Source organism: Manis javanica, chromosome 16, assembly GCF_040802235.1.
Source record: "Manis javanica isolate MJ-LG chromosome 16, MJ_LKY, whole genome shotgun sequence".
Lineage (NCBI taxonomy): Eukaryota > Metazoa > Chordata > Mammalia > Pholidota > Manidae > Manis > Manis javanica.
In genome coordinates this window covers 36908522-36933774 of record NC_133171.1, presented here as the reverse complement: position 1 = coordinate 36933774, position 25253 = coordinate 36908522, and the positions used below count along the sequence as shown (strand labels likewise).

Sequence of the window (25253 nt, the reverse complement as noted above, 5' to 3'; positions counted from 1 at the left end):
CTCCTAATGTTCATGTCTGGTTTGGGCATGAAGTTTATGAAAGCCTCATAAAACAAGTTGGGAATATTCCCTGTGACATGACTTTGAAGAACTAGGACAAGCTTAGAACTCTATGTTCCTTGAATACTCAGAACAATTTACTTCTCAGACATCTAGGTTTTTGTGTGTACTCCGTGGGAAGATTGTAGTTACTGATTAAATTTATAGGCTGGATCTACAATCTTTAAAGACTCTAACCCGGGGAGTGCTTGCTCTGCCAGCAGAGGCTGCGCTGTCTGGCCCCTGGCAAGGCCCTATGACCTCGATGTCCTCTCTGCCCCTCTCCAGATTTCTCAGACGTAAAAATCCTCATGGGCTGCAGCCCCCTCTAGTGGCCACAGATGGGTGACGCTGAAGGAGAGCCAGTTGGTGGAAAGCCGCAGCTTGGGGGAGCCAGCTGGGCGCTGGCCAATTGCCTGTGTCCCAGCGCTGCCGCAAGGGTGCCGCCTTTTCAAAAGGGGTGGAGGCTTGCTCTGGTCAGAGGCAAATGAGAGGATATAGAGTGAGTGACAAGTGGGAGCCATGGAGGGTTGGCTGGCTGGTGAGTGGGTTGTTGGGTTCCCTGGGAAAGGTAGGAACACCAAGATAGCCAGTACTGGTGTATTGATCCTGCAGTCTCACTGCTGTGCCACACACTAACATTAGTTGCTAGATGAGTCTGATTGGCTGGCCCAGGTTGGACGGATGCCTGGGCTGCAGCTCTTTACCCGTAAGAATATTTTTCAAATTTTTAATGCCAGTTTTAGCTGTTCTACTATGCACCAGCCCTGATCACCCAGATAAATGTTTCTGGATTTTCTTTCAGCTCTTTGAAGATATTGAAGATTTCAAATATTCTTGAAGATATCGTAGGCTTCTGGTCTCATTATTCTGAGAGAAATTAGTCATTAGTCCAACTGTAAATTCATTGTAGATAATTTGTCTTTTCTCTCTAACAACATTTAAGATCTTTTTCCTCTTCTGATATTTTGCAGTTATATGATGATGTATCTCAGTGTTATTTCTTTTTATTTATTCTGCTTGGGTTTCCTGATCTGAGGATAGGAATTTTTATTAGAAGTTGCCAGCCATTATCTTTTGAATATTACCCCTCACCATTCTCTCAATAACCTACTTCTTGATTGCATATTGTGCCTACTCACTTTCTCCTCATTTTTTTTTCTTTTCCTTAGCCATTTCATTTCTCTATGATGTCTTCTGGGTAATTTCTTCAGGTCTAACCTCCATCTCATTGATTCTCTTATCAGCCATGTCTAATGTGATATATAAGTGACCTATATATTGAGTTTCATTTCTATTTGGTCCTTTTTCAGAACTGTCTGGTCAACTTTGATGGTCTTTTAGTGCTTCATGTTTTCAATAATCTTTTACTTATTTGAAATCTTAAATATGCTTATTTTAAATTTACTAATTAGTATATTTAAATACACTAATTCCAGTCTTTGACATGTTTGTGGGTCTGCTTTGTGATTTATCATTTTGCTGTTTCTTGCTCAAGGTAGCTTATTGACTCTATGTTTGCTGATTTTTGACTGTAAAGTCTGATTCTTTACAACTTTGTCTGTGAGAAATCTTTAAGAATCTGACTTTGAAAGCGTGGACCAGGGACCTGACCCGTTAAGCAAAATTTTCATATTGCAGGTTTGTAAGTATCACACAGGAGTGTGAATTCCAGATCCAAACCCGCTTGATTGTGAGCTTGTAGTTAATAATCACAGGAAAAGACTGCCCTATATTCTTACCACTTTACCCAGAAGCAAAGCAAAAATAGCCAAGTAGAATATTCCTACCTGCTTTCTCTATGGGGGAGGATGCTGGAGAGGCTCTATTTTCCTTTCCGTAGATGTCATGCTTTGAGATTCTGAGCATTGGGAGTCAGAGTTTTTCTATCCAACCTCCTAGACTTCCCACTGACCTGGAGTCTGACATTCTCCACACACTGGTTCTTGCCAGATTAACCAGATTTTGCTATGTGCTCTACCAGGTAAGGTTTCCCCTCACGTCTGGCCATCACATTGCTGGAAGTGGGCATATACTTTACTTTTAAAAAGAACCTTTCTTTATTCTTCCCTCTTTACCCTCCCTATTCTCCACCTCTTCCTTTATCTGTCAGGTTATAGCACTTCCACCTGGGGGGTTGACTGTCATCCCACCCCATTAACCCCTTACTTCAAGAAGAGTCCAGTAGCTAAAAATGAAAGGACAATGGATTGCTCGTATAATTATTTACATTTCTAGTTGACTCGGGAGATCCCGCTCAGTGTAATTTATTATAACACATACACAGCATCCACTATATGTTAGACATTGTCCTAAGCACTTTACAAGTATTAACTCCTTCCATACTTGCAGTAACCCTGTGAGCCCATGTACAGTGGCTTGTAGATGGGATAAAGACCTTTCAAGGCTTTCATAGCTTATAGTGCTTCCCATCTCCACCTGTCAGAGGTGATTCAAAATTAAACAATACAAATCTGAAAGATATGGGGAAAAAGTCTATCCAAGTGTAGATTTTTCCCAGGATAATTGTATCTCGATGGAATATGAAATCCTTCTCTGTCATAGCCTGACCAATACGTTTTCTGAATGTGTCTTTGCTTTGCTGAGTCTCCAAGATGGGCTTAGGATGCCAGCTGGGTAGCCTAGTACTTGTGGGTACTCATACTCATTTGGTCATTACAGAAAAAGTAGTTTTAGAGGGACAGAAGCTCCCCCAGCCCTGGAAGTGATATCCACCTAATTCCATCTCAAGCTTTTAAAGTATCTTTCATCATTATCTAGTCAAATTCAGCACCACAGTCTCATGAAAACCTATCTTTGCTTTTGCAGTACTGGCTCCCTCCTGTGAATTCAATCATTTTGGTATTTTGTGTTTTTTATTGCTTTGTTCTGTTTCCCTTAGTCACATACTAAAATTACTCTTTCAAAACCTCAAGTAGCTTGTTGGTTTCCCAGGGGCGGAGGAACAAGTCTCTCCATAACATGGAATGAGGGAAAGCACCTCTCATTTCTTTCTCTGTCTTGTATCTAGTTTTGCTGCCACCCCAAGCTGTCAGCCATGTTCTAAAAAAACACTCTTTTTTGTTTAGATGTTTTACTTTTCTTACTAGTTTTTGACATTCCTCTTTTATCAGAATGCTGTTACAGTCTCTGATTGATATTGCTTCAGTGTGATTCCAACACGTATTTGGTCCAGGGTAGTGGCAGGCGGGGGTGGGGGTTTCTCGTCTCCATCCCTCTCCTTTCCTGGGACCTGCCTCCCATCCTCTCAAACAAGCCATTTACAATAGGAGGGGCTGTGCTCTTTCACAGGGTTCTAGGCATCTGGTGGGAACTAAGCAAGGCCAACTAGACAAGGAACCAAAGTAGTGGAAGGGTCAGTAGATCTGTTTCCTCATATGACCAAGATGTGGACTTGGTGTTGGCCATGACTGGTCCCACCAGGGGGCTGGGGAAGCAGAAGAAGCCTAACTGTTGTCTCAGGAACTTTTCTGTTGGAAGTATGCATGCCCTCTTCAGTGACTCGTGTTTCAAAATAGCAGTGAGATGGTAGGTTTGCTCGTATTGGCTTAATATGGGAGGTATCCAGGGGTGAAACTGCCTGAAGAATCCCTAGTTGCCTTCCAACACACATCATTTTCTCTGAAACTAAAATACGCTGTTCTCATTAAGCAGTGTGTGTTGGGGGGTGTAGGATAAGCAATAGCTAGGAAAATATTTTTTAAAACGTGAATGGTGCATGTGTCTCTTCAAAAATATCTCATTCACTCATTCAATATGTTGGCATATCAATACTTTGATTTAAATGAATATATGCAAAATAAAACTCATTATGTACTCCTTATGTTTTTAAGGTTTATATGACTATAAAACCAAATCAAATGTATAAATTAAATGAACAATACGGTGTGAAATGAATAACCACGTTTGAAAAGCTTTCCTAGGTGTGAGGTACAATCTTAAGTTCTTTGTATCTATTTAGCCCATTTAATTATCACAGGAGCAGGCATTGCTCTGATATCACGTGGTTTAGATCAGAAACTGAGGCACACAGATCACTCGGCTGTGAAGTGTTGGAGCTTTGCTTTGAACCCAGGCAATTTGGCTTCAGACAATGTGCATTTAACAGTGATCCTAAGTTGCCTCTAAAAGCCAGCAAGCAACACTCAGGTGACAGATGGCATTGATCAGTTAACATTAATGTGTGGGTAGTTAGTTTAGCTGAGGAGAGAGACGTGTGTGTCAACTTGATTCTTTTGGTTCAGAGTATGATGGACCCTCGTCTGAGTTATCATGGCTCCTGCCTTGATTTTCTCTTTTTAACAGTGACTGTTTTAAACACACGTCTGTTATTTTGGTGAACCAATGTAATAGTAAAACAAATCTGGAAAACTAGAAAAGAGAAAAATTACTTGATTGCACATTTACTTATTAAACCGATTAATGAACTTTTGCAAAGTGGCATGAAAAATACATGATTTGAGGAATACAGTCTGGGCAAATGCTGTGGGTTCTTCTGACTTCAGAGACTTAGCTTTACCTGTCATTTGACAGCTCAGTTCTCTCCTCCCATCTTTTCCCCTCTTGAACTACAAGAGCAGGTTCATTTGCGGTGTTGTTTGGTCTTCCCTGGGCGTCAACAGGATCAAAGCCTTAACTGTGGGCGTGAGACAGCCAGGGGGCATGCTGGGTTATTAGGCTGCAAGCAGATTCTCCAGAACTGGCTTATGTTAAAAAACATGTAATCACCTTTGAGATAAAGACCCAACCCAAAACCTTAAAAAAATGTGATCTCTCAGAAATGTATTTTTGAGGGATCTCTGGTCTTCGTTTGAAAACAATTAGGCTGGGGGCATGTCTTACAGACTAGAAGAATTCAGTTTGATGTTGAAAGAAATGTAGGCAGGCAGAGCCAGCCACTGGTGGAGACCAGGATCACTGCATTCGATGGTGGCGGCCCCCCTCCAGGACCGCCTCTGGGATGCAGAGCCCTGGAGGGTGAGCCAGGAAGTGCTTCCAATCTACAATCTCTGAGGGTGACGGTGGCTCTGGGCCTGTTGTTGGGAGTTGCTCTTGTCGTGCTAAAGATTGGCAGGGTGCTGCTGAAGGCCAGGCTTCATGTGTGTTAGTTTAGTGCATCTGTGGGTGGGACTCTGAGCATTTCCCGTTGGAGCCCCAGCTCCAATGTTTCATGTAGAAAGAGGGGTACTGCTGAGGAGAACGTCTTGACGTGGGATTGCTGGGGCCGCTGGCCCACACAGTTTTCCCAGTTCGCCTTGTCACTGTTGTATCAGCACATCATATATAGTTAGTGCTCAGTGACTCCATGTTGAGTGAAGAAATGTCATTATCCCTTCTAAGGTCTGGGGAGACATTTTTAGTTCCTCTGAGGCACAATGTCGTTTCAGGAATTTTGCAGGTATGATCAAGTGATTTATGGGCTTGTAGGAAATTTTCTAAAAGATGGCCTCTGAAAATTGGCAGGATTATCAATGAATTCTTTCCCTTTTTTCCCCTTTGCAGAGTAAGGAACACTGGACCTCTTTGCTTCTTTTCTAAGAGATTCTTCTTGTGATGCTCTAAACTCTTCCTGGCCCCGGCGGCGCCTGGGGCTGACATCAGTTACACTCCGTGTAGGATGACGTCAGTGAGCAAGTCACTCACCTGGCCCTGTCTTTCCTCCCAGTATGTGGGTAAGGCTTCTGACATCTCCTAAGAACTAATTTGCCACGTTCCCTCTGGGGCTCATTACAGGGAAAGGAACATTTTATGGTGGTTTTTTGGACAAGCTCAGCTCAGCAAATGAAAAACAGAAGGCAGAGCCGGTCCAGTGCAAGAAGCTAAGGAGACAGAGCTCTTCCATGAGAACGTATGAAAATGTTTCCTGTAAGATAGAATATAGTAGGTTTTCAAAAAAAACTAGTTTTAGACCTTTCTCTTTGCAGCTATTAAATTCAATATTAACTAAAGAACTGTGCTTCTGGTTCTAGTCCCCAAAAGTGTGCTATGAAGAGGATAATATTACCCAGCTATTCATTTTGAGCTATCTCCCTGGCCCACTGCTCCCAGCTCAGTGTGGATTGCATTGATTCTGTCCTCAGGACTGGTTCCCTTTGTGTTTGATAGGTGTTGCCATGGTATCTTTAAGAAGCACTTTCCTGTCGTTGGAGCTGTTAATGGACTTTTATATTCTCAGTACCAGGCAGGGATTGGAGAAGGGCAAGAATATCATTTCACTACTTGAATTAATCCAGTAAGTCTCATGAATGTCATGGAAATAATTGCAAAACTATTTGTATGCAGAGGAGTTAAAGAGACTCCCTTGATAAAATGCTATTCATGCACAATGTGTCCCTCTTCATGCACTTAGAAATGTATTTACTAATTTTTTTAAGTTTGGTCTGGACTTTCCAATATTTGTTCAATATTGGAGTTTGCCTGAGAGGATTTAGTCAGATGACCTTCTCCTTAGATCTTATACAGTCAGTTGACAGAATATGGTTTCTTATAGGGCATCACTTTTGCAAGTAAAGGTGCTTTCTTTAAAGTGATTTAAAATTTTTTTTCCTGTGTATCCTAAAGCAGTTTTTGCTATAATAATTAATTGTTGTCAGGATTGCCTGGCTTTTAAAACTTTAACTGGTTGTTTTAGTAGACTGCCTTTCATTTTGGTAACTCTAGGCTTAAAAATCTTAGAGTCAGCAAGATCCTTCCAAATCACTGCCTCTTCGAATGGCTCATAATCCATTAGTTCTATTTCTAAGCAGTTTACCTTTTTTTTTTCTTTTTTGTCTCTGTAGTCTACATTAAAAAACAAACAAACAAACAACAAGTCTTTAAACTTGAATGTACTAAAGAATTAGTTTTGCCCAGGCATTTCTCTTTAAGACAGGGTGAAGTTTTGGAAAGGATGGCCATTCGTGAGGGCTGTGGTGGGGCAACTGCAGAATGTCTGAAGAAAGGACAGGCATATAATATGGAAAAGAGTGAAATTGATCTATTAAAAATGTCCTGTGCATTTTAGAATATTGTTCACTAACAGATGAGCAATATATTCTTAGGTAAATGTTACCTGCATTATCATCATTTTAGAGGCTGTACATCACTTATTTTCCTCTTAAAATCCAAAGCAGGGATTAGCATGTTGGCGAACTCTTGGCTACTGGAGTCAGCAGCAGTGGCGAAAGAAATCCCTGGAAGGTTTTCATGAGCAGTGGAAGAAGCTAAACACAAAGGGAAGATTTTGGCAGTGGCCAACGGGAAGAGGATGATTTCTCCGATTGCTGCTTCCAGCCGTTTTGGCTTAAGTTCCAGTGATATCTCTGGAGACACTCAAGTTACTTACATGCCTCAAGTGACAAGGAAATATAGCAATCCTTAAACGTAAAGCAATCCTTTCAGAACTATGTTGCCATCTTGCCACTAGAAGCATCCTTGTAGATGGTAAACGGCCTCATTGGGTATTGGTGTAGACATGTAATGTGTGCACTGTGATGTGTGAGCGTAAATACACAGTGTATAGGTTGCAATTGATTTCTCTAAATACCCACATATTTGGAAACTACTTATTTTTTTCAGTCTCCAAAAATGAAATTGTCTTAGTCTGATAGTGTAATATGGAGAAGTTTGTCTTGCATTCTCTCTTAAGTGAGGTTATTGGAGTTTTGTCTTCACTTATACACAAAGTGCAACACATCTTTATCACTTTGCAAGCATCTGTCTAATTTGGAGATGGCAAGGGCAGACCTGTCTCTGGAGACAGTGGCTGTGTTTGTCTGAGGTCTCTTACTGACTGGCTGAGTGTCCCGAGGTTAAGTGGCTTAATTGCTCTGGATTTCAGTCTCTGAATTGTTGAGACTTAGATCCATATGGTATCTAAGTCATCTTTGTCACCCCTAAGTTTCATAAGTCATTACTGAATCTGGAGGAAACAGTATCCTTCTTGCAAGGGTTTCAAATTCTAGAATTGCCAATTATTTGGAGGAGCAATATATATATAAACAGAGACCATCATTACGTTAATGAGTTTCATAAAAATTGAGTAATCTGTGCATGGGCTGATTTACGTGGTTGCTTCATATCTATTGTGGTTTTCTCTTCTTTCATAGGGAATAAGCTCTGGTCATAAGTTTTTAGGTCTCTTAGAAAAATACTGACTTAAATCAACCACAAGGAAGAGAATAAAGGAGAGAATAACCTGTAATTACATCTTTATTAAGTTCTTAGTGACCAGAGATGAGAGAGGGAGAGAGAGGGAAAGGGAAAGGGACCATTTTTGCTGCTGGAATGAGACTAAATTTTTTTGTTGATATTATAATTAAAAAAAAAAACACCTGTTCAAATTTTCTTGTGAGTGGAGTTTTTACAGTTACTTGAAGGATTTGAACTGAAACATAATTACCCACTGTGGAAAAGGTTAATTTATATGGAACAGAAACTGAAGAAATCAAGAAAGAGAGGAATGCATGGATAGGAGATTCAAGGGAAGGTGGAAACTATTGGTTGGTTTTAAAAATGATAAGAATTTTAATATCAATCAAATCTTGTATATTATATTGAAGCTGGCTGAGGTTTTGGGACAAGCCATGTTATACGTTTCCCTTAGTTTAAGATTTTTATAAGCTTTTTGGAAAACAGTTTGACAGTATGCATCAATAACTTAAAAAATTCATCGCATTTGACCTAATAATTCTACTTCTGGAAATCTAAGGAAAAATCGTAAGAAAATGGAGAAAGATATATGTTCAAAAGATGTTTATTGTTAGTCTATTTTGAATATCAACCAGTCCCCTGATGGTTTTCTTCCTTCCCTGGCTGGATTCTACCATCTTGTATTTCAGTCATTCCCTTGCAAATACCTTCGTTCCTCCTGTCTGCCTGTCTGCCTGTCTCCAGTCTCATGCATCTGGTTAACCCCGACGCTGACTGAACCCAGCTTTCTTTTTACTGGCTATCTGTGCCTAGCCTTGCTGGTGAGCATGACAATTAGGCAGAATAGTAGCCCTACAAACTGATGATTACAAACCCCAATACTATTAGAGTGCTCGATCTCTTTGCCAAATACAGTTTCTATTCCTCTTGGCAAACCTAAGGGCCAACATTCTTTTTTTTTCATGATACACCCTGAACCTTCCTTTGGTTTCTGGGCCTCATGGTTTCTTTGTTTCCTCCTGCCTCCCTGGTGTTGGCATCTTCTTCTCTGTGACATGTAGGCTTCCACTTCTTTAGACCTCAGCCTTTGGGCTTTCCTCTTAGTGACTGTAAATGTGAAGCCTCTTGGCTTTAAATGCAGCCTGTATAATGCTGACAAACCAAACGTGTATCTCCAGCCCCACCCTTCTCTCCAGAGCCTCAAATCCCAATATTCAAATACCTACCTGACAAAGCCACTTGGCCTGTCGCTAGCATCACAGACTCTTGACGTCCATTTCCCACCTGCTTTTTAAGGAAGTGCCATTCTGCATAAAGAAAATAACTTCCTTAGTATTTCGGTAGATTTTCTTCTAGGTAAATTATAGCTATTTGCAGAGCTATTATTTAATATATGCATACTATTTATATGTAATATATTAATAATTTAATAATTTATAATATAATAAAAACACAAGTGTTAGAAAATAAAATGAAACTACTTAGCCAAAAAAACCTGAGAGTTTTCTTACCTAAATCCATGGCACGGGTTTTTTGTAGAGTTCGTTAGGTTTCTAGTTTAAAAAGTACAAATGTTAGAAAATACAGAACAGGGAACACTATTTTTTAAAAGCTATTAGTGTACCTAGTGGTAATTTGAATATCATTAAAAAAAAAATAAGAACCCTTGCCAGTTTCCAAGGTTTTTATATCTGTCACATAGACAAACAGAAAGCACGCCACATGTGAAAATGGTTATTTCTCAGCAGAATAGATTCACAGATACTCCCATTTGCAGAAATTCACCAGGGGTCAGAAGCATTAGCACAGACATTGCACTTATGTATATATATTTTTAAAACATCCTAAGGCTTACAGGAAAAATAGCTGCCTCTATTTTGTGTGGTTGTCCTAAGGGAAAAGTAGTGCTGGTATGTGAACATTAACAACATAGATTCACTTTAAAAAAGTAGATCAGCTGGAAATTGTGAGCCCTAAACAATTTTCTAGCTCAGTGGTTCTCAGCTTTTCAGAGTAGGAGAAGACCTTTTTAACATCTAAAAAGAGTTACAATCATCAACTTCCCGAAAAACAAAGCAGAAATAAACAAAACCTCCCCCCAAACCATGGTAGCCCTTGTTTTCATTCCTTTAAATTGAATAAAGTGACAAAGGAATTACTGTAAACTTGGTAATTCTTTTAGAAAGTTTTGTATCCCCTTTTCTCCTTTCCCTTGATTTTCTTCTGTATCCAAAATCACTTTTTAGTTACATATATGTTTTGATATGTCCCTCAATTTCTCTGTTGGAAAAATGATTTGTCCATCAATTCTTTAGTATAGGTACTAAACAAGAAAATTAGTGTTTTTTTTATTTGTCATTAAAAAAATTATGAATAGTGTATATTTAAACTATTAAAAGCTACACGTGCACATAGTTTAAGAAGTCAGACAATTTTACAGGGCTTGCACTATAAACAGCGTCCACTGGGCATCTCCATCCTTCCAAATTTCCACTCCTCAGCAACAACCACGTGTAACCAATTGAGCTGTTTCTTTTGATATTTATTTCCACATGTCTATATACCAGATTTATGTTGTTGCTTCTTTTAATACCACTTTATTATTACTAAACTTTTACAGCTTCAGTCATAGGTAGTGACTCGTACCCTTGCTTGATACTTTCCCTTTTGACCTACTGTACATTTACTTCCTGCTTCCTCCCCTCCCTCCTAATGGAGTGATAGCAGACTTTTGGTTAGCTCAATATTTAATGTTATTTTGAATATGAAAGTGCTGTTTTACAGATAAGGCAAGTGGCATACTATGGTTACTTTTCTGTCTTATAAATGTTTGATTTTCCTTGGAGTTAATAATTGCTTGCTTCGTTTTGTTATGTGCTTATTACTGTTTCAATCCCAAACTCTGCCAACTGTCCATATTTAACCAGCCAAATTAAATTCTGTCTAGTCATCTTCTTGAAGGATCCCCCTGGTGCTTTCCAACGTGCTCCGAAGCCTCCTAGGTGCTCTCAGGACCTGCCTCAGAGTTGTTTCCTTAGGAGTTCCCTATGCCTTTTTTTTCTTTTGGTTCCCTTGTCTTCCTTTTTCTTGGTTTACTTCTTTATTTTGGGGGAGCATATCCTTTGGTAGTTTTCTGAAGAAGATGTACCTGAGAAAAAGTTTTTCAGACTTACATCATCAGAAAACATTTTTTATTTCATTCTTTTAATCAGTAGTTTGAATATATAATTCTAGATTGGATGTCTTTTTCCCTCATAATTTTGACTTCTCGTTTCCAGTGTGTCTGTTGGGTGACCCAAAGCCATTCTGATTCTTGACCTTCTGTAAGTAAAGAAAGTATTGAAGCTTTTAGGATCTCTGTTTTCCTGTTGTTCTAAATTTCACAAATTTCATATAAGTCTACAGTCATCTTATATATTAAGACTTTGTGGATGTTTCAATGTGAAAACTAATTTCCTCCAATTATGGGGAATTTCAAAAATTATTATCTTGATTATTTAATCTCTTTTTCTCTGTTCTCTCTTTCTGGATTTTCTATTATTTGACCTGGACTTCTCTGTTTTGTTTTTGTTTTTGTTTTCATTTCTATGTCCCATCTTTTGTCTTTTTGTTTTATTTTTTTCTTTCTTCTACTAAGTTTTTCATTTCCATTATCAGAGGTTTGATTTCTCAGAGCTCCTTTTTGTTCTCTGAATATTTTTTATAATGTCCTATTCTTACTTTACAGATGCAATATGTTTTTTTGTATTTTTGAAGATATTAATGATATTTTCTGAAGATTTTTATGTCTTCCTGTATTGTATCTGTCTCCTATTAGTTACTTTCTTCTTGTTTTTTGCTCTAGTCTCTGCCTTTCCTATGAAATACTTTTCCTCAAGTGTTTAGTGATCTTTGTATGTCTTTTCATTTTGAAGTGGGACTTTAAAACGCTGGCCCAAAGCTCTGTGCCTATAACTAGGGCTGATTGTCATGGTCTGTCCTGTAAGGCCATATGGTCATGTCAGTATTTTTAGAATATTTATCTTGGACTTGTATAAATTTCCAGAATAGTTACCTCTAATTTTCTTCCTGGGATGTCTGTACCCAGTTTCTGGACTCCTGGAGGGGTTGTCTCAAATTCTGTATAAATTTTCACATTAAGCAATTCTACCTATATGGTTACATAATTTTTCTTAGGTTCTTTAAATATAAGGAAAAAAACCTGCAAGCTCTGGGGGAAATTTTATAATCACCCTGCAAAAGCAGGAGGGACTCACACTCGAAGTTTGGTTCGGATGTTGAGACTAATGATGCCATACACAGACCAAAAGATATGAAAACGTTTGTTACTTACATAGAAAGGGATTTCTGGGAGAGAGCAGGACAGGCCTCCAACGAAAGGCCAAATGCCTTGAGACAGCAAGGAGGGAGGCTGGCCTGGGTTGTATTGTGGTTGGGAGTTAGGCTGGGTTGGGAGTTTATGTGAAAAGAGGCTTATGTGCTTTGAATCGCCCACTTACACTGAAGCAAGGAGCATCCAGTCTTTCTTAGCAACTTTCTCAGAGGCTGGCACAGGGGAACGGGATGGGGTGAGGTTTGTGAGCTGCCCACAGCCAAACATTAATAGATGGAGTCAGAATCCTCCTCACAGGAATACTGTGATTAGAGGGCAGAACAAATCTTTTAAGGATGGCTGCCATTTACAGAAAATGATACAAGAGGAGATTGTCTGACCAGATCCATGATAGAGAACAAACTTTAATTTAAAAGTTCAGGTCTGCCTTTGTGTGACTAGTGATGAGGCCAGGAGTCCATAGGTAATTTGACAGTTAAGAAAACTTGCTTTAAAGACTTGTTATAAAATAGTGATTTTCAAAGTGTGGTGGATCACCACCAGCAGTAGCATCTCCTGGGGATTAGTTACAAATGAGGATCCTCAGCACCCATCTCAGACCCACTGAATCTGACACTCTGGGGAGGCCCTGCCCTGCCGTCTCTGTTTTAACAGGCCCTCCAGGTAATGCTAACACGCCGTGAGATTTGAGAACCACAGATGCAGAGTACACAAGTTAAGACAAGTCTGGGAAGGAGCTGGAGAACTAAATGCACAGCATAATGGAGAAATAGGACATTTTAATTTTCCACTGGCAGATGGGAAAAACAGGTCACTGTTCTTGAGGACAGCAGGCAGAGGGGAAGTTTCTGAAGAGCAGTGAGGTGCCCAGTCACCTGGCAGAAGGCGAGGGTCCGGGGAGAAGAGAGTTGGTGAAAATTTTGAGGAGGTGGAGATGACCAAAGAATGCTTAAGGATGGTGATGTGTGATAGTCTGTTGTAGGTTTTCTATATTGTAATATCCCTCCCTCACTCAGTCACAGGTCTTCAGGAGTCAGTTACACACAACCAGCTTGTATGGTGCAGTGGAAAATGAAGGAAAAAATCCACCATTACTCTGTGTACAGAGAGTACATATTTTTTATTTTTCCTTAGCTGTGTAGTCAGTATTCACTGACTGACAGGCTAAATAAATGAAGTGTCTAAGCATTTTTAGAATTTATGGTGAGGATTTAAGCATAAGGTTTTTTAGAAAGAAGTGGCTTCCTGCTTTAGGCATCTTACGTATTAAAAATAGAAATGAAAAGTAATTGGCATGCACTTGCTTTTTCTCCTTAAAAGTGCTATGTAAATTCCTCATAAATAGAATAAACCTATATCTATATAAATTATAGTATCTACATTTTCCTTGAAAATTGTTAAAATGAAGCTTTATTATCCCTGTAGACAGAAGCTTCTAGAATACTTTCTTCCCATACTTAAAAAAAGTTAAACTTTCTTGTTAGGGAACACTGGAAAATAAAAATAATGCAAAAAGGATGACTGAAGTTATCCACAGTAACACATCTAGAGATGAGTAGAATCATGGAGAATTTTAGAACTGGAACAGACCCGCTGTCACATACCATACCACTAAGTTACAGGACTTCCCGCTCTCTGGACTTGCGGCTCAGGGTGGTTCCCAGCGTACATTTGTTTCTTGATTTAGACCAAAGCTTCAGCATCAATTGTCATCCTTTATCATTGTGAGTACTTCTCCCTGGCTATTGTGGGAGGGAAACAAGGTCAAAATGCCTTCCTTTGAAAAAGCCATACTCTTTCTTCCAAGTCAAAGTCTTTTTTCTTAGTATCCATTAATTCTTCGTATCCATTAATCCTGCTTTGTGGATCCATCCATTCTTCTGGTTTCTGTGACCCGAGGATCCCTAAAACTATTTTTCAAGTTCAGATCTCTTTTCCATAACAATTTCACATCTCCATCTGCCTTTATGAGATTTCTTTTTGGATGTTGTTCCGTTACCTCAGAGTCTTTATGTTCCAAAGGGAATTCTGGTTCCTTCCTTCCTGCTCCAGAAAAAAGGTTGGCTCTCCTGATTTACCTATTTGTGTCACCAGCACATCATTCTTTTTGTCACTCATGCTGTCGATCAACTCCTTGTCTCCTCTCTAATCTGTAACCAAGGCCAATTCTTTCATGAAAGCATCTGTGCTCTTACCGTCTTTATTTCTTATCCTCTCGTGCCTACATCATTGCACTAGTCCCATGCGTGGCTCCCTACCTTGAGTCTCTCTCCTTCAGGCCTCACTTCCACAGGCTGCAGAATTAACCTTGCTGAAGACATGGCTCCATCATTTTCTCGTTTGGGGCTTCCTATCATCAAAAGTTTAAAATCCACAGCCCTTGTCCTGGTCCCTCGCCCTTCCATAATGGACCATCCATCCTTCAGCCTCATCTTCCAATGATAAAAAAAAACAAAACTCTAAAGTTATCCTATATCTGGTCCTCTGAATTCTCTTCCTCTGTCTCTCATCTTCCTCTTAAAGCCTTACTTGAGATGCTGATATTTTCTCTCTCAAACCTTTTTTGATCAGCCTACAGATACTTCTCCCTTGCTTGGACTTCGAAAGCATTTCCTGTCCCAAGTATGTGGCTGCTAACTCTATAGTAATAAGGTAGCAGCTACTTCCTATTGAGCTGAGCCCTTACTATGTGCCCAGCCCTGCTCACAGCTGTTCTTAAATCATTTGTTCATCTCACCATCACATGAAGTAAGTGCAGTCGTCATCTCCATGTCGCAGGTGAGAAAGCAGGCATGGATGGCTTAGTAACTTACCCAAGGTCATGGGAGTAGAACTGGCATTTGGTCCAAATGGTTTGGCTCTAAATCTGCTGGTTAGTGTGCCCATTCCTGCCTTTCAGGGTGTCCCGCCTCTGATTGCTGCTCCGCTCTCTCTGTTTGGGTGTGAACATTTTGATGTGTTGCCTTCCCAGTTAAAGTGTGTGCCCCATGGAGGCGGGGACTACCGTATATATTCACACTCCGGAGGCCTTGCAGAAGGCTGTGTGCTTCAATAAATGTTGAATATTTGAGTTGGATGGTTTAGGGAGCCTTTTTTTTATTCCTGAGATGATACAGATAATGAAATTCTGCTAATTTTCATTAGTTGGGAAGATAGCCTCAAAATCAGACTTGACCAAGTCATGATCATATGAAAGGTAAAAATCAAGCGGTCAGCCAGTGGGCTCAGTGGAGTCTTTCATTTTACACATTTCACACGTCAAAGTCTGAGAAGTAATGAGGACTTATGAGCCTGCATGCCCGTCCCTGTTCTTTGTAGGGGGTGGAAAGTGAACGTGGGTAAGGCCTGCATGTCAGCAAATAAGAATTGACCAGGCTTGGCCTCCAGGGGGCAGCTGAATGACCATCACTGAAAATACAATTACTCCTTTACACTTTTTTTCTTTCTTTTGAAGTCAAGTTTGAATTGTGGGAGGAAAGATTTGATAAAATTTTTCCGTGTTCTCAGGGGGCTCTCGCTGGCAGACTGTCCAAGGAGAATTAGGAGAATTCCACAGAAATGCCCATGTACCAGGAAGAGGCGAACAGCCAGAGGTATGACAGAGAAGATGTGTCTTTTATCTCACTGCATATCACGCATTTCCATAAGGCTGTGTCAAGACTTGTAGCTTTTGATTTTCTTCTTTTTCCTAGAATGAAACAGCTTCAGAAGCTTTTCTTTCATAAGAACCATTCACTTTCAAAAAGCGGATATGGGTCTCAAATTATGCTAAGTGTTTAATAACATTTTCTGGTATGTTTCAAGTACTTTGAAGTGCAAAGAAGTATTTGTACTTATTCTGTGATTATTTACTGGCCTGCATAAAATTTACCTTTTGCAAAGCTCTTGGAGACACACATACACCTTTAAAGAAATAAATGATCACTTACTTTGGATTATGAACTTGACTTACTGTGAAAAAGAACACAGGCCTGGTTCCTGCTCTGGGGGCATTTTACCCTCTAGTTATGAAGGCCAGATTGGGGCTGAGGCCTACCTCCTTCAGCTGCACACCTTCTTTCAGACAACACAGCTCCCTTGATACTAATCAGCCTTTGTTTATGCTCTGTTGGAGTTAGGTTTTATTTCCACAGTGCTTTTATCTATCTTGACCTGGGAGGTAATTGCCCCCAAGGCTACAGTTGTGGTTTGCAAATCATGCCCTGGACACTTTGTGAGGTTGCACAGTACCCAGCCTGCACACAGCTCACGACGGCCCTGATCACTGTGTCCAGACAAATGTAGCAGGTTGTCAATCTTCTCATCTATGTTGGTATCACTGGCTTCATGCTCAGAATTCTAGAGGTTACCTAACTTTCATCCCCACGTACTACTCCTGCAAGATCCATGTTAAGGAAAAACAAAAAGAATTAATTTTTAATACAAGATAGTAATAAACTACAGATTAGATGGTATGGAAAATGTGTTTCAGACTTCAGAGGTGGAGCCATTATAGAGGAAACACATTCTAAAAGTAAGAACATTTGGCTTCTACTACTGGTTCAGTTACTTGTTAATATTATGACTCAGTGGATAGTTTAACTTCTTGGGAGACTGTAAGAAGGGGAAATAACACCTGGCTTCTCTGCTTCCCTGGGTGGTGAGGACGGTTACAGAATATTGAAAACAGTAAGTGGTAACGTGTGTAAGGCCCCGTCTTCATCATGAACAAAGTGTTGTAGTGCTCTGGGAAGGGGAGTCCTGAGCTGGGAGTAAATTTTGAATTTTTTTGTACATTAGGTTGAAGGCAGGAGCCAGATTTTGTAACCCTCTCAACCGCAAGCACTTAACACACAGTTATGAACTCCATGCTTTTGAAGTGAACGAAAAAAATGAGATGAAACTCACAAATCAAGAGAAAAATGGACCATAAATTGATTTAAGCTCTCAGATTTTCCAAATCAACAAATATGTTCTTAAAATGCTTAAGATGTATTTATACATTTATATCTTAAAATGTGCTAGGCATAAAGATAGGCACTGAATAGACAGCGATGAACATAGTGGTCTTTGCCTTTAAGGAGCGTAAGCGATGCGGGCAGGGCAGGAAGACTTTGAAAATGTGATTCAAAATGTGTTGAGTATTATAAGGAGATATCTAGGTGCATAACTAAGAGTCTGACAATTGCTATTTTAAGACAATTTAAATATGTTAAAATACACACTCATAAAACTTACCTGTAAAAGGAGTTTGTAGAACAAAAATTGGCAGTTGGTTTGATTTGCCAGATTCTTCTTATCTTCTATATAAGAGATTTGGGTATAGATTCTTTGAGAGTGTATTTAAGGAGGCCTAGTGCATGATATACAAAGGACAGATTTTCTCAGAGAACATCTAGAGGCATTATATGCTTAAACTTATTTTTGAATGATATCTTAAAGCATTTATTGAACATTTGCTAAGTGCAAGGAGATACCAGACCCTGACTTCAGAAATGCCCTGTAAATGGTATGGTCCGCTAGACACATGGAGCTATTATGTATCTGAAAAACAGCGAGTCTGAATTGATATGCACTGGATTTTGAAGACTTACAGGAAAAAAAAGAAGAATGGAAAATATCTTATTAGTAATTTTTAAAACTGATTACATGTTGAAATACTATTTTGGATACATTTAATATAAGATAAATTTTGTCTGTTTCTTTTAACTTTTTACTATGTGGCTACTAGAAAATTTAAAAATATGTGTGTGACTCACATTTGTGTCTTATGTTGTTTCTACTGGCAGTGCTTCTTTAAAAGTTAGTACAACAGGGAAGCAAATCATTAGAGTTGAGGAGACAAGTGTTCTAAGGGGCTTGAGTATGAAGTGGAATGAGGGAGGTTAGGGAGCAGCCATGTTGATGGTGCTCAGGAAGGTATTCAGGGGAAGGGAAGGCAGGCCAGGAAGAGTCTCTTGCATAAGGCAGAGAAACTGGTGGCTTTACAGAAGCATCTACCTTTAAGGGGGAAAGAGATGAAGAGGTTAGCTGAAGCAGCAAGAAACCATAAACATTGCTTTCATAGTTTCCCATGATATAATTAATATGTGCGTAAGCTTTTCAATAACTTATATTTGTCTTGCAATCTGACGAGTATTTTTCTTACAAAAATTATGCAAATGTCATGACTATTATCTCAGGTACCACTAGGTGGCACTGTGCCCTAGGATTGAAAAGCAGGCTGGGGGTGTGGGGTGGAAGTGGCAATTTCTTTGCTCCTTAGTGGCCTCAATTTTTCAAAATAGTACTTCTATCATCTCTGAGCATACAAACCCAATATGTATGTCTGTTTATTATAATTTATATATGCAGTACTGCATTGATATATTATGTCCATTATAAGATACACATTTGGAAAAAATGAAATATAAAATTCTCTGATGAAATTAAATTGAAATTCTAATTTTTTTCTGCACTCTAGTAAATTCTTTGTGTGTGCATATCTCTGAGATGTGTGCACCTGACTTTGAAGAACACTGGTCTGTTTCATGATTTTTATTCTAAAGATGGAAATAACACCAAAAAAAAAAATCTAAAAGCATTCTACTACACATGGGTATTAAAATATGCATAGCAGTTACATGTCAGTCCTTTTAAAGAACTGAAACTAACGACTAAAGTGAAAAAGGCCAACTCTTAGAGATCTTCATTGTTTTCCATTTTAAACCTGATTAGGTCTAATATATCAGAAATGCAAATGAATTAAAATAGCAGACCAAGTACTATGCAATTTTTTTTTTCTGCTAGATATTTTGTTGTTTAAAAATCAGAAGGTTAAAAACTTTAAAAAGTAATAAGTAAAGAAATAAAACAAAGAATGGGTATAAATGATATCAATAGGTGAGTGGTGGTGCCCCATGACAAATAGATATGTAGACTTGAGTTAAAAAACAAACAAACCCTGAAACATTCCGACTTTATTAGAGAAAGACAATTGCGTTTTTGCCTTGATTTCATAGATTGTCGCTGTAGAAAGTTTTTTTTTTTTTTTAGTAGAATAGACTTTTGCGTTTCAGAAAACAGGTGATCCTGGTGGGTCAGGTGATCCTCCTGGGCGCAGGCACAGGCTGGCACACCGAGAGGTAAAACCCACCCCTGTGACTTGGGCATGGGGATCAGATTTCAGAGAATAAGGATTATGAGGCAGGCAGAGACCCCGGTAGGCACATCTAGAGAACTTCTGTAATTACACGTGTACAATGTTTTGAATCATTTTTGTAAGATGTGTATAGTGTGGTATCGACAAGAAATCTGGTTTGGAAGTTGGTAACATCTGGAACCACTCTTTTAAGCAGCTTATTCATCTGTCTGAGCCCTCTGCAATTCAAACACCGAACAGGGTTCTTTTTCTCTAAGCACTAACTCTAATCATGCTCTCAAACCTCACATGCTGCCTTTTTATGATTCTCTGGACAGGTGTAAGAACTTTGCAGACATTTTTAGAGCATTTAAAAGCCTCCGTTCAGTACAATTTAAATTTTAGTTTCATATCCCATCTCATGTTTCTGATGAATGGATTAATGTTTGTGGGTAAAATTGCAATATTTTTAGAATCTCTTGCCTGGCATTAATATATCTCCATATCATTAGGCGTTTCCAAAGGGTGGAGAGAAATAGTCCATCTCTGTATCAATAGGTGATTACAAGGCGGGTGGGGAGCTAGGGCACACCTGTATGGGAGAGGTTGGGTGGGGTCCTTTTGCAGAGGGGTCTCGAGAGACAGGGGTGAGCAGAAGTAGACGACTGCTTGTACACAATAAACGGTTTCTTCCACTTTATTTCTCCCTATGACTGATTTTGGTTTCAAAGGTTATTGGCCCTGGGCTGGGAACATATTGCCCCCCCTACCCCAACCCCTGCAGTTACAATGTTTCATGATCCAGTCTAATGGCCAGGGTGGTGTGGAGGGTCTTGGAGAAGGAGTGGGTGTGTGTGACTGCCTCCTGATGCCTCCTCCCTCCTGCTTTTAGGTCTCTAGGTCCTCTTCTGAGTTGGAGGCTTAGAGGAGGGAGGTGCAAAGAGGTGCCTTTTTAAATGAGGGCTCCTGCAGTCTGCTCTGGTGGTGCGCGCTGCTCTCTGCGTGACAGCTACGCAAAGACGAGCTCTCTCTTCGGATGCCTCTGGAAGCATCTCTGAGTGCCCAGGCCTCCCGCTGCCCTGTTCCCCAACAGAGATCTGACTTCACCTCTTGCTCCCCTGACCCCTTGGCTCTCATTCCCAGAGGCTCACCTCACAGTCCCCTTGCCCTTTTGTCAGCTGTCTTGGATGGAGAACCAGCAGGAACGCTCAGCTCAGCTGTCTCCCGTGGGGTGCACTCGGCCCACAGGACACCCAACATCCATGCTTAGCCAGCCACTCATCTCTTTCCTATCTGCTATTTCTGTCCAATTTATTTTTTCCTGTCTAGGTGGTTGCAGGATAGCTAAACAGATATACAACCATGAGAGGTGCCAGCTCCCCTACCTAAGGCACCCATGATTTCCACCAAGGATTCTCTTTAAACCTCCCTCCCTTGAGTTCATTCAGGAGAAGAAACTACTTTCTCCTTCCTTCCAAGTAGGCAACTAAGTTGGTAAGTAGCAATAATTTCTTGTTTAAAAATCCTTGTATTAATTACTTGCCTATTAATTGAAGCACAGTTTTGAAAGCCTTTTGCAGTTCACCTTTGGAATGCATTTTCTCTTTGCTTCATTCCTTGGAAGTCACTGAGTTGTTGAATTTATGACGCTCCTTGCTAGCACTTTACTGAGTGAGTCAGGGGCTTCAGTCTGTATTCACTGAGTCCAGAGTAAGTCAACACCTCCATGGCTTAGGGGGTTGGGTTCTGCCATAATGAGGTGAGTGGAGGACCATACATAATTTCTTTTTATTTAAAATTCAGGGAGTTATAAAAGGGACCTGGTGAGTTAATTTTTGCCCCACAGGAAGGCACCATGTCAGAACCTGGATCACGTGATTCTACTGATAACTCAACTCTGAAGGATGCTTCATTCCAGAAATTATATCATGTAATAAGAGTGAATTACGTGTATAAAAGAGAAATGGCTTCTTGGTGCTGCAATGTTTGACCGCCTTTGTTGTCTGTAATTCCTCAGATATGTTAGATTAAGTCGACATGAAGAGCTGTCGTTTTCTGATGAGGACATAGTCACCATGTTAACTTCTCTTACCTAAGTGCCATTTTGAAGATCAAGTTCTTGAATTTCCCAGACTTTGGATTAAGGAAAAACTCAATTTCAGGTCAGTCTTAAAGGGCTGCTGTGCTATGACACAACTTCTATTGAGAAATATAAACATAACCCCATGTGTGTGATATTAGTATTTACATGGCTTTTTTTTTGTAGGTTCCGTGTGTGTTGTATGCTGATGTCTGTAATGCCTCTAGACTAAGCTCCTTTAGTTCTGCTTTTAAGTTGTGCTTGATGTGAATGCATTTTCACTCTCTTACTGGTATCACTTAGGATAAAAGTTCTAGAATTTTGGTATTAGTCTGTGACACATGTAAGCTTGGGACAGAACTTTTAGGATAAACCCACCTACTAAGTAACAAGTGATTTTCTACATGACAGAATTAAGCAGAGTATGCCCGCTAAATATTCTTTATTATAGTACTGTGTTTAGACATTTTGGGGATAAGGCACTGATTTTAATGAACAATTTTATTTATATATCATGTATATCTATAAATTATTTAAATGCATTATGGTGTTCTATTATGCACATCATAAGACACAAACAAAACTATAATTTTTAAAAGGATGAGGTAGACAAATAAATATAAACTGGCATTCTGATCTTTTCTTCTTGTTTTCCCTCGGGTATGTGCTCTCTTAGACTTCTCTGCAGAGGTTCACAAACTTAGAACTAGATACACCTTTCATATTTATGCAAAGGAAAACAAAAAAACCAATACAATTTTGGAAGGAAATTTTCAGTCTGCCTGTCCAACTTCTTGTTTTTTAGGCACAATGATAAGATTATTTCTAATGTGAAAATTAATTCTATGTAGTTCTCAAAGTTCTAAATTTTAAAAGAACTTGCTTAATCATGGGTGGACATAGAGTTATCCCAACAAATGATAAACATGTAAGTGGGTAAACATGTAGCTGATTCATGCTCCCCTGTACGTCTGTCTCCGTGGAATAAAATGTTCCCTTGAGAGCCAGTGGCACCCAGGACCTGAGAAAGATGTTTCTCTCCAGAATCCCAGTTCTGTGCTCTAAGTCACATGCACACAAAACCTCAGGATGGTTAGGGAGGCACATAAGATGAAGGTTGGGACCTCCTCATAGGAGCAGCTTCATCTGGTTAATCTTGGGCAGCCCCTATAAAGCTGCTTCTAATTCACAATTAGGCTGAATGGAAGGGCACGTTCAATTTTTCTTCCATGGTCATTTGAAACCATCCTGAGAACAGCTTGTTCAGACAAGGAATGGACGGGGCATATATTTAAATCAACACCGGGAGCCAAGGAGGGACTTGTGTGTGCCTACTAATTCCATTTGCTCATCATAACGTCGGCCTTGTTGCCATGGGTCCTGCGTGCTCCTACCCGGATGCGAGGCGGGCTGCTTTCTCTGCACCTGGCCGTTGTTCTGCATCTGTCTCTTCTCCAAGGCTATTCACTCCTCGTGGGTCCAAGGAGAATTTCTTTTGATTCCACTTTCTTTTCAGTATAGATCAGAAAATTTTACAGCGTTTTCACAGGCATTATTTCATTTGATCTCTTTGTAATCGTTCAAGGCAGATAAAGTAAGTTAAGTGACTTCTTATAAGTGACAAAGCTAGGAGAATATTGGTTTTCTGACTTGTACCCCAAACAAAACCTAAGAAAGATTACAGCACAGGAAGTGTATTTTGTTATAGCATTAATCATATCCAGATTAATTCTACTGTATTTTTTTTCCAGCTGAATATGCTGCAATTTATCTATTGCTGTCCCAGAGTTCGTTTGGGGAGAGTCATCTAGTCCCAATATAAATGCCTCAGTGGCATTTGTATCCCCCTTCCCAGCAGAACTAATTATCTTAGTGCTAGGAAATTGATTATAGGAAAATGAAGTGTTTGGCCACATCTTAAGAAGCCTCCTTTTAAATGAAACTCTCGAATTAGTGTTGCCTTGGAAATGCGTTCTTCACTACAGAGAACATTTAACTGCTTTGTAGAGAGACTGCAGAACTGTGAACAGTCCCTCTCACTACAGGGTGGGTGTCACAGAGATAAAATTGGCAGCTTAAGAGACCAGGCAGCTGAATGAGATATGTCTGCTCACCTGCTCTCGGGTCATTGGCCCTGCTTTATCAGAAAGCTCTTGTCTGGGAAAGTGAATGATCTGCCCTCGTGCTTTCTAACAACCTGCCTGTGAGTCTGGCTGCCTCTGTCCTCGCCTCTTTGTATCTAGATCTTCACTTTCTGCCTCTTTTTCTTTATCTGTTCCCAGCACTCTGTCTTCATCACCTTCTCTCTCCCTGTATTTCCCTTTCTTTTGTTCCTCTCTCATTTTCTCTCACATTGTTTTCTACAAATTGCTAACGTATTAAAGACTTATAAATGATGGGGGAAATTTAGGACAGTTTCCTTTAAGAAATTTTGGATCATTCTGTGTGTGTTTGACTGAAATTTGTGTATTTCTTAACACATTACTTCCTTCATGCTAACCCCTAAATGTATAACTGTGTCTTTCTCACAGGAACCTTTCCTGCATAAATCCCCCGATGCATTCCTTTCCAAAGGACCCTGCCACTCTAGATCGGATACATTTGCACAGATAGTTGTAGAATCTGCAAACATGTGCTCTTTCCAAAGGGTGGCTGCATAGACGACCAGCAGGTGTCAGCCTCACCCAGTAGAAGAGCTGGGAATGGTTTCATTGTGGTTTTCCTCTAAGACAGTTTGCTTTTTTGAATGAAGTTTTGAAGAACCAAATTAGGTTCTTGTGTGTTTTAAGCAGACTCTGGGCTGGTTTAAAAAGAAAGTAGATAATCTCAGCCCCGTACTGTCACACATCCACAGTGACACACAGATTATTCTCTTATTAAAAACATAGCTATTGGATCAAGATATAATCTCACTGTTAGCCCATCTGCATATCACTTAATAGGTGATTCAAGTCTTATTTTCACTTACTGGGTGTATTCATTCATGATAGTGATCAGTGCCCCAATAGGGTGTCCCTCGGGACATATGTAACAGTATCCTAGCATGGGGAATTTGGGGAGTTATCTTCTGCACCAACCACACACCCTCCCACCCCATTTTCAGGTGAGAAAACAGAGATCTAGAAAAGATTTGGTCACACACACCCTCCCACCCCATTTTCAGGTGAGAAAACAGAGATCTAGAAAAGATTTGGTCAAAGACACACAGCTGCAGGGAAGGGGATCAGAAGTAGGACTCAAATTAAGAACCAAATTAGCTGGCTCTTCGACAGGCCCGAACGATAAACTGCTGTTTGTGTCTAGAGCTAGTGGCAGTGCTGTTGACCTTGGGTATTCTCTGCAGCCCCTGCTCTGTTTTCCTCAGCATCTCCATGGTCAGGTTGAGGGGACAAAAGCAACATCGGGCTGGAGAGGGCTGTTGTCAAACGCTGCACTTCTTCACGAGTGATTTTCTTCAGTGCAATCCCCATAGCAACGTAGCGAAGTGCCTGCCCTTAGCTCTGTGATAAAGATGATTATGCTGGAGACGGAAGGAAATCCTAGGGGCGGCT

The 25253-nt window shown here is 39.9% G+C and overlaps 1 long non-coding RNA gene across 1 annotated transcript in view; it reads left to right on the top strand.

Annotated features, from left to right (window-relative positions):
- The first annotated feature begins 504 nt into the window (after positions 1 to 504).
- LOC118969208 (uncharacterized) overlaps positions 505 to 25253 on the top strand; it is a 34460-nt gene continuing 9711 nt past the window's right edge. Inside the window, exons 1-7 of the long non-coding RNA XR_012126303.1 lie at positions 505 to 580; positions 5563 to 5732; positions 6166 to 6292; positions 7170 to 7422; positions 16031 to 16116; positions 20952 to 21116; positions 21640 to 21784. This is a non-coding gene — a long non-coding RNA (uncharacterized lncRNA). The remainder of the gene's footprint in view (positions 581 to 5562; positions 5733 to 6165; positions 6293 to 7169; positions 7423 to 16030; positions 16117 to 20951; positions 21117 to 21639; positions 21785 to 25253) is intronic.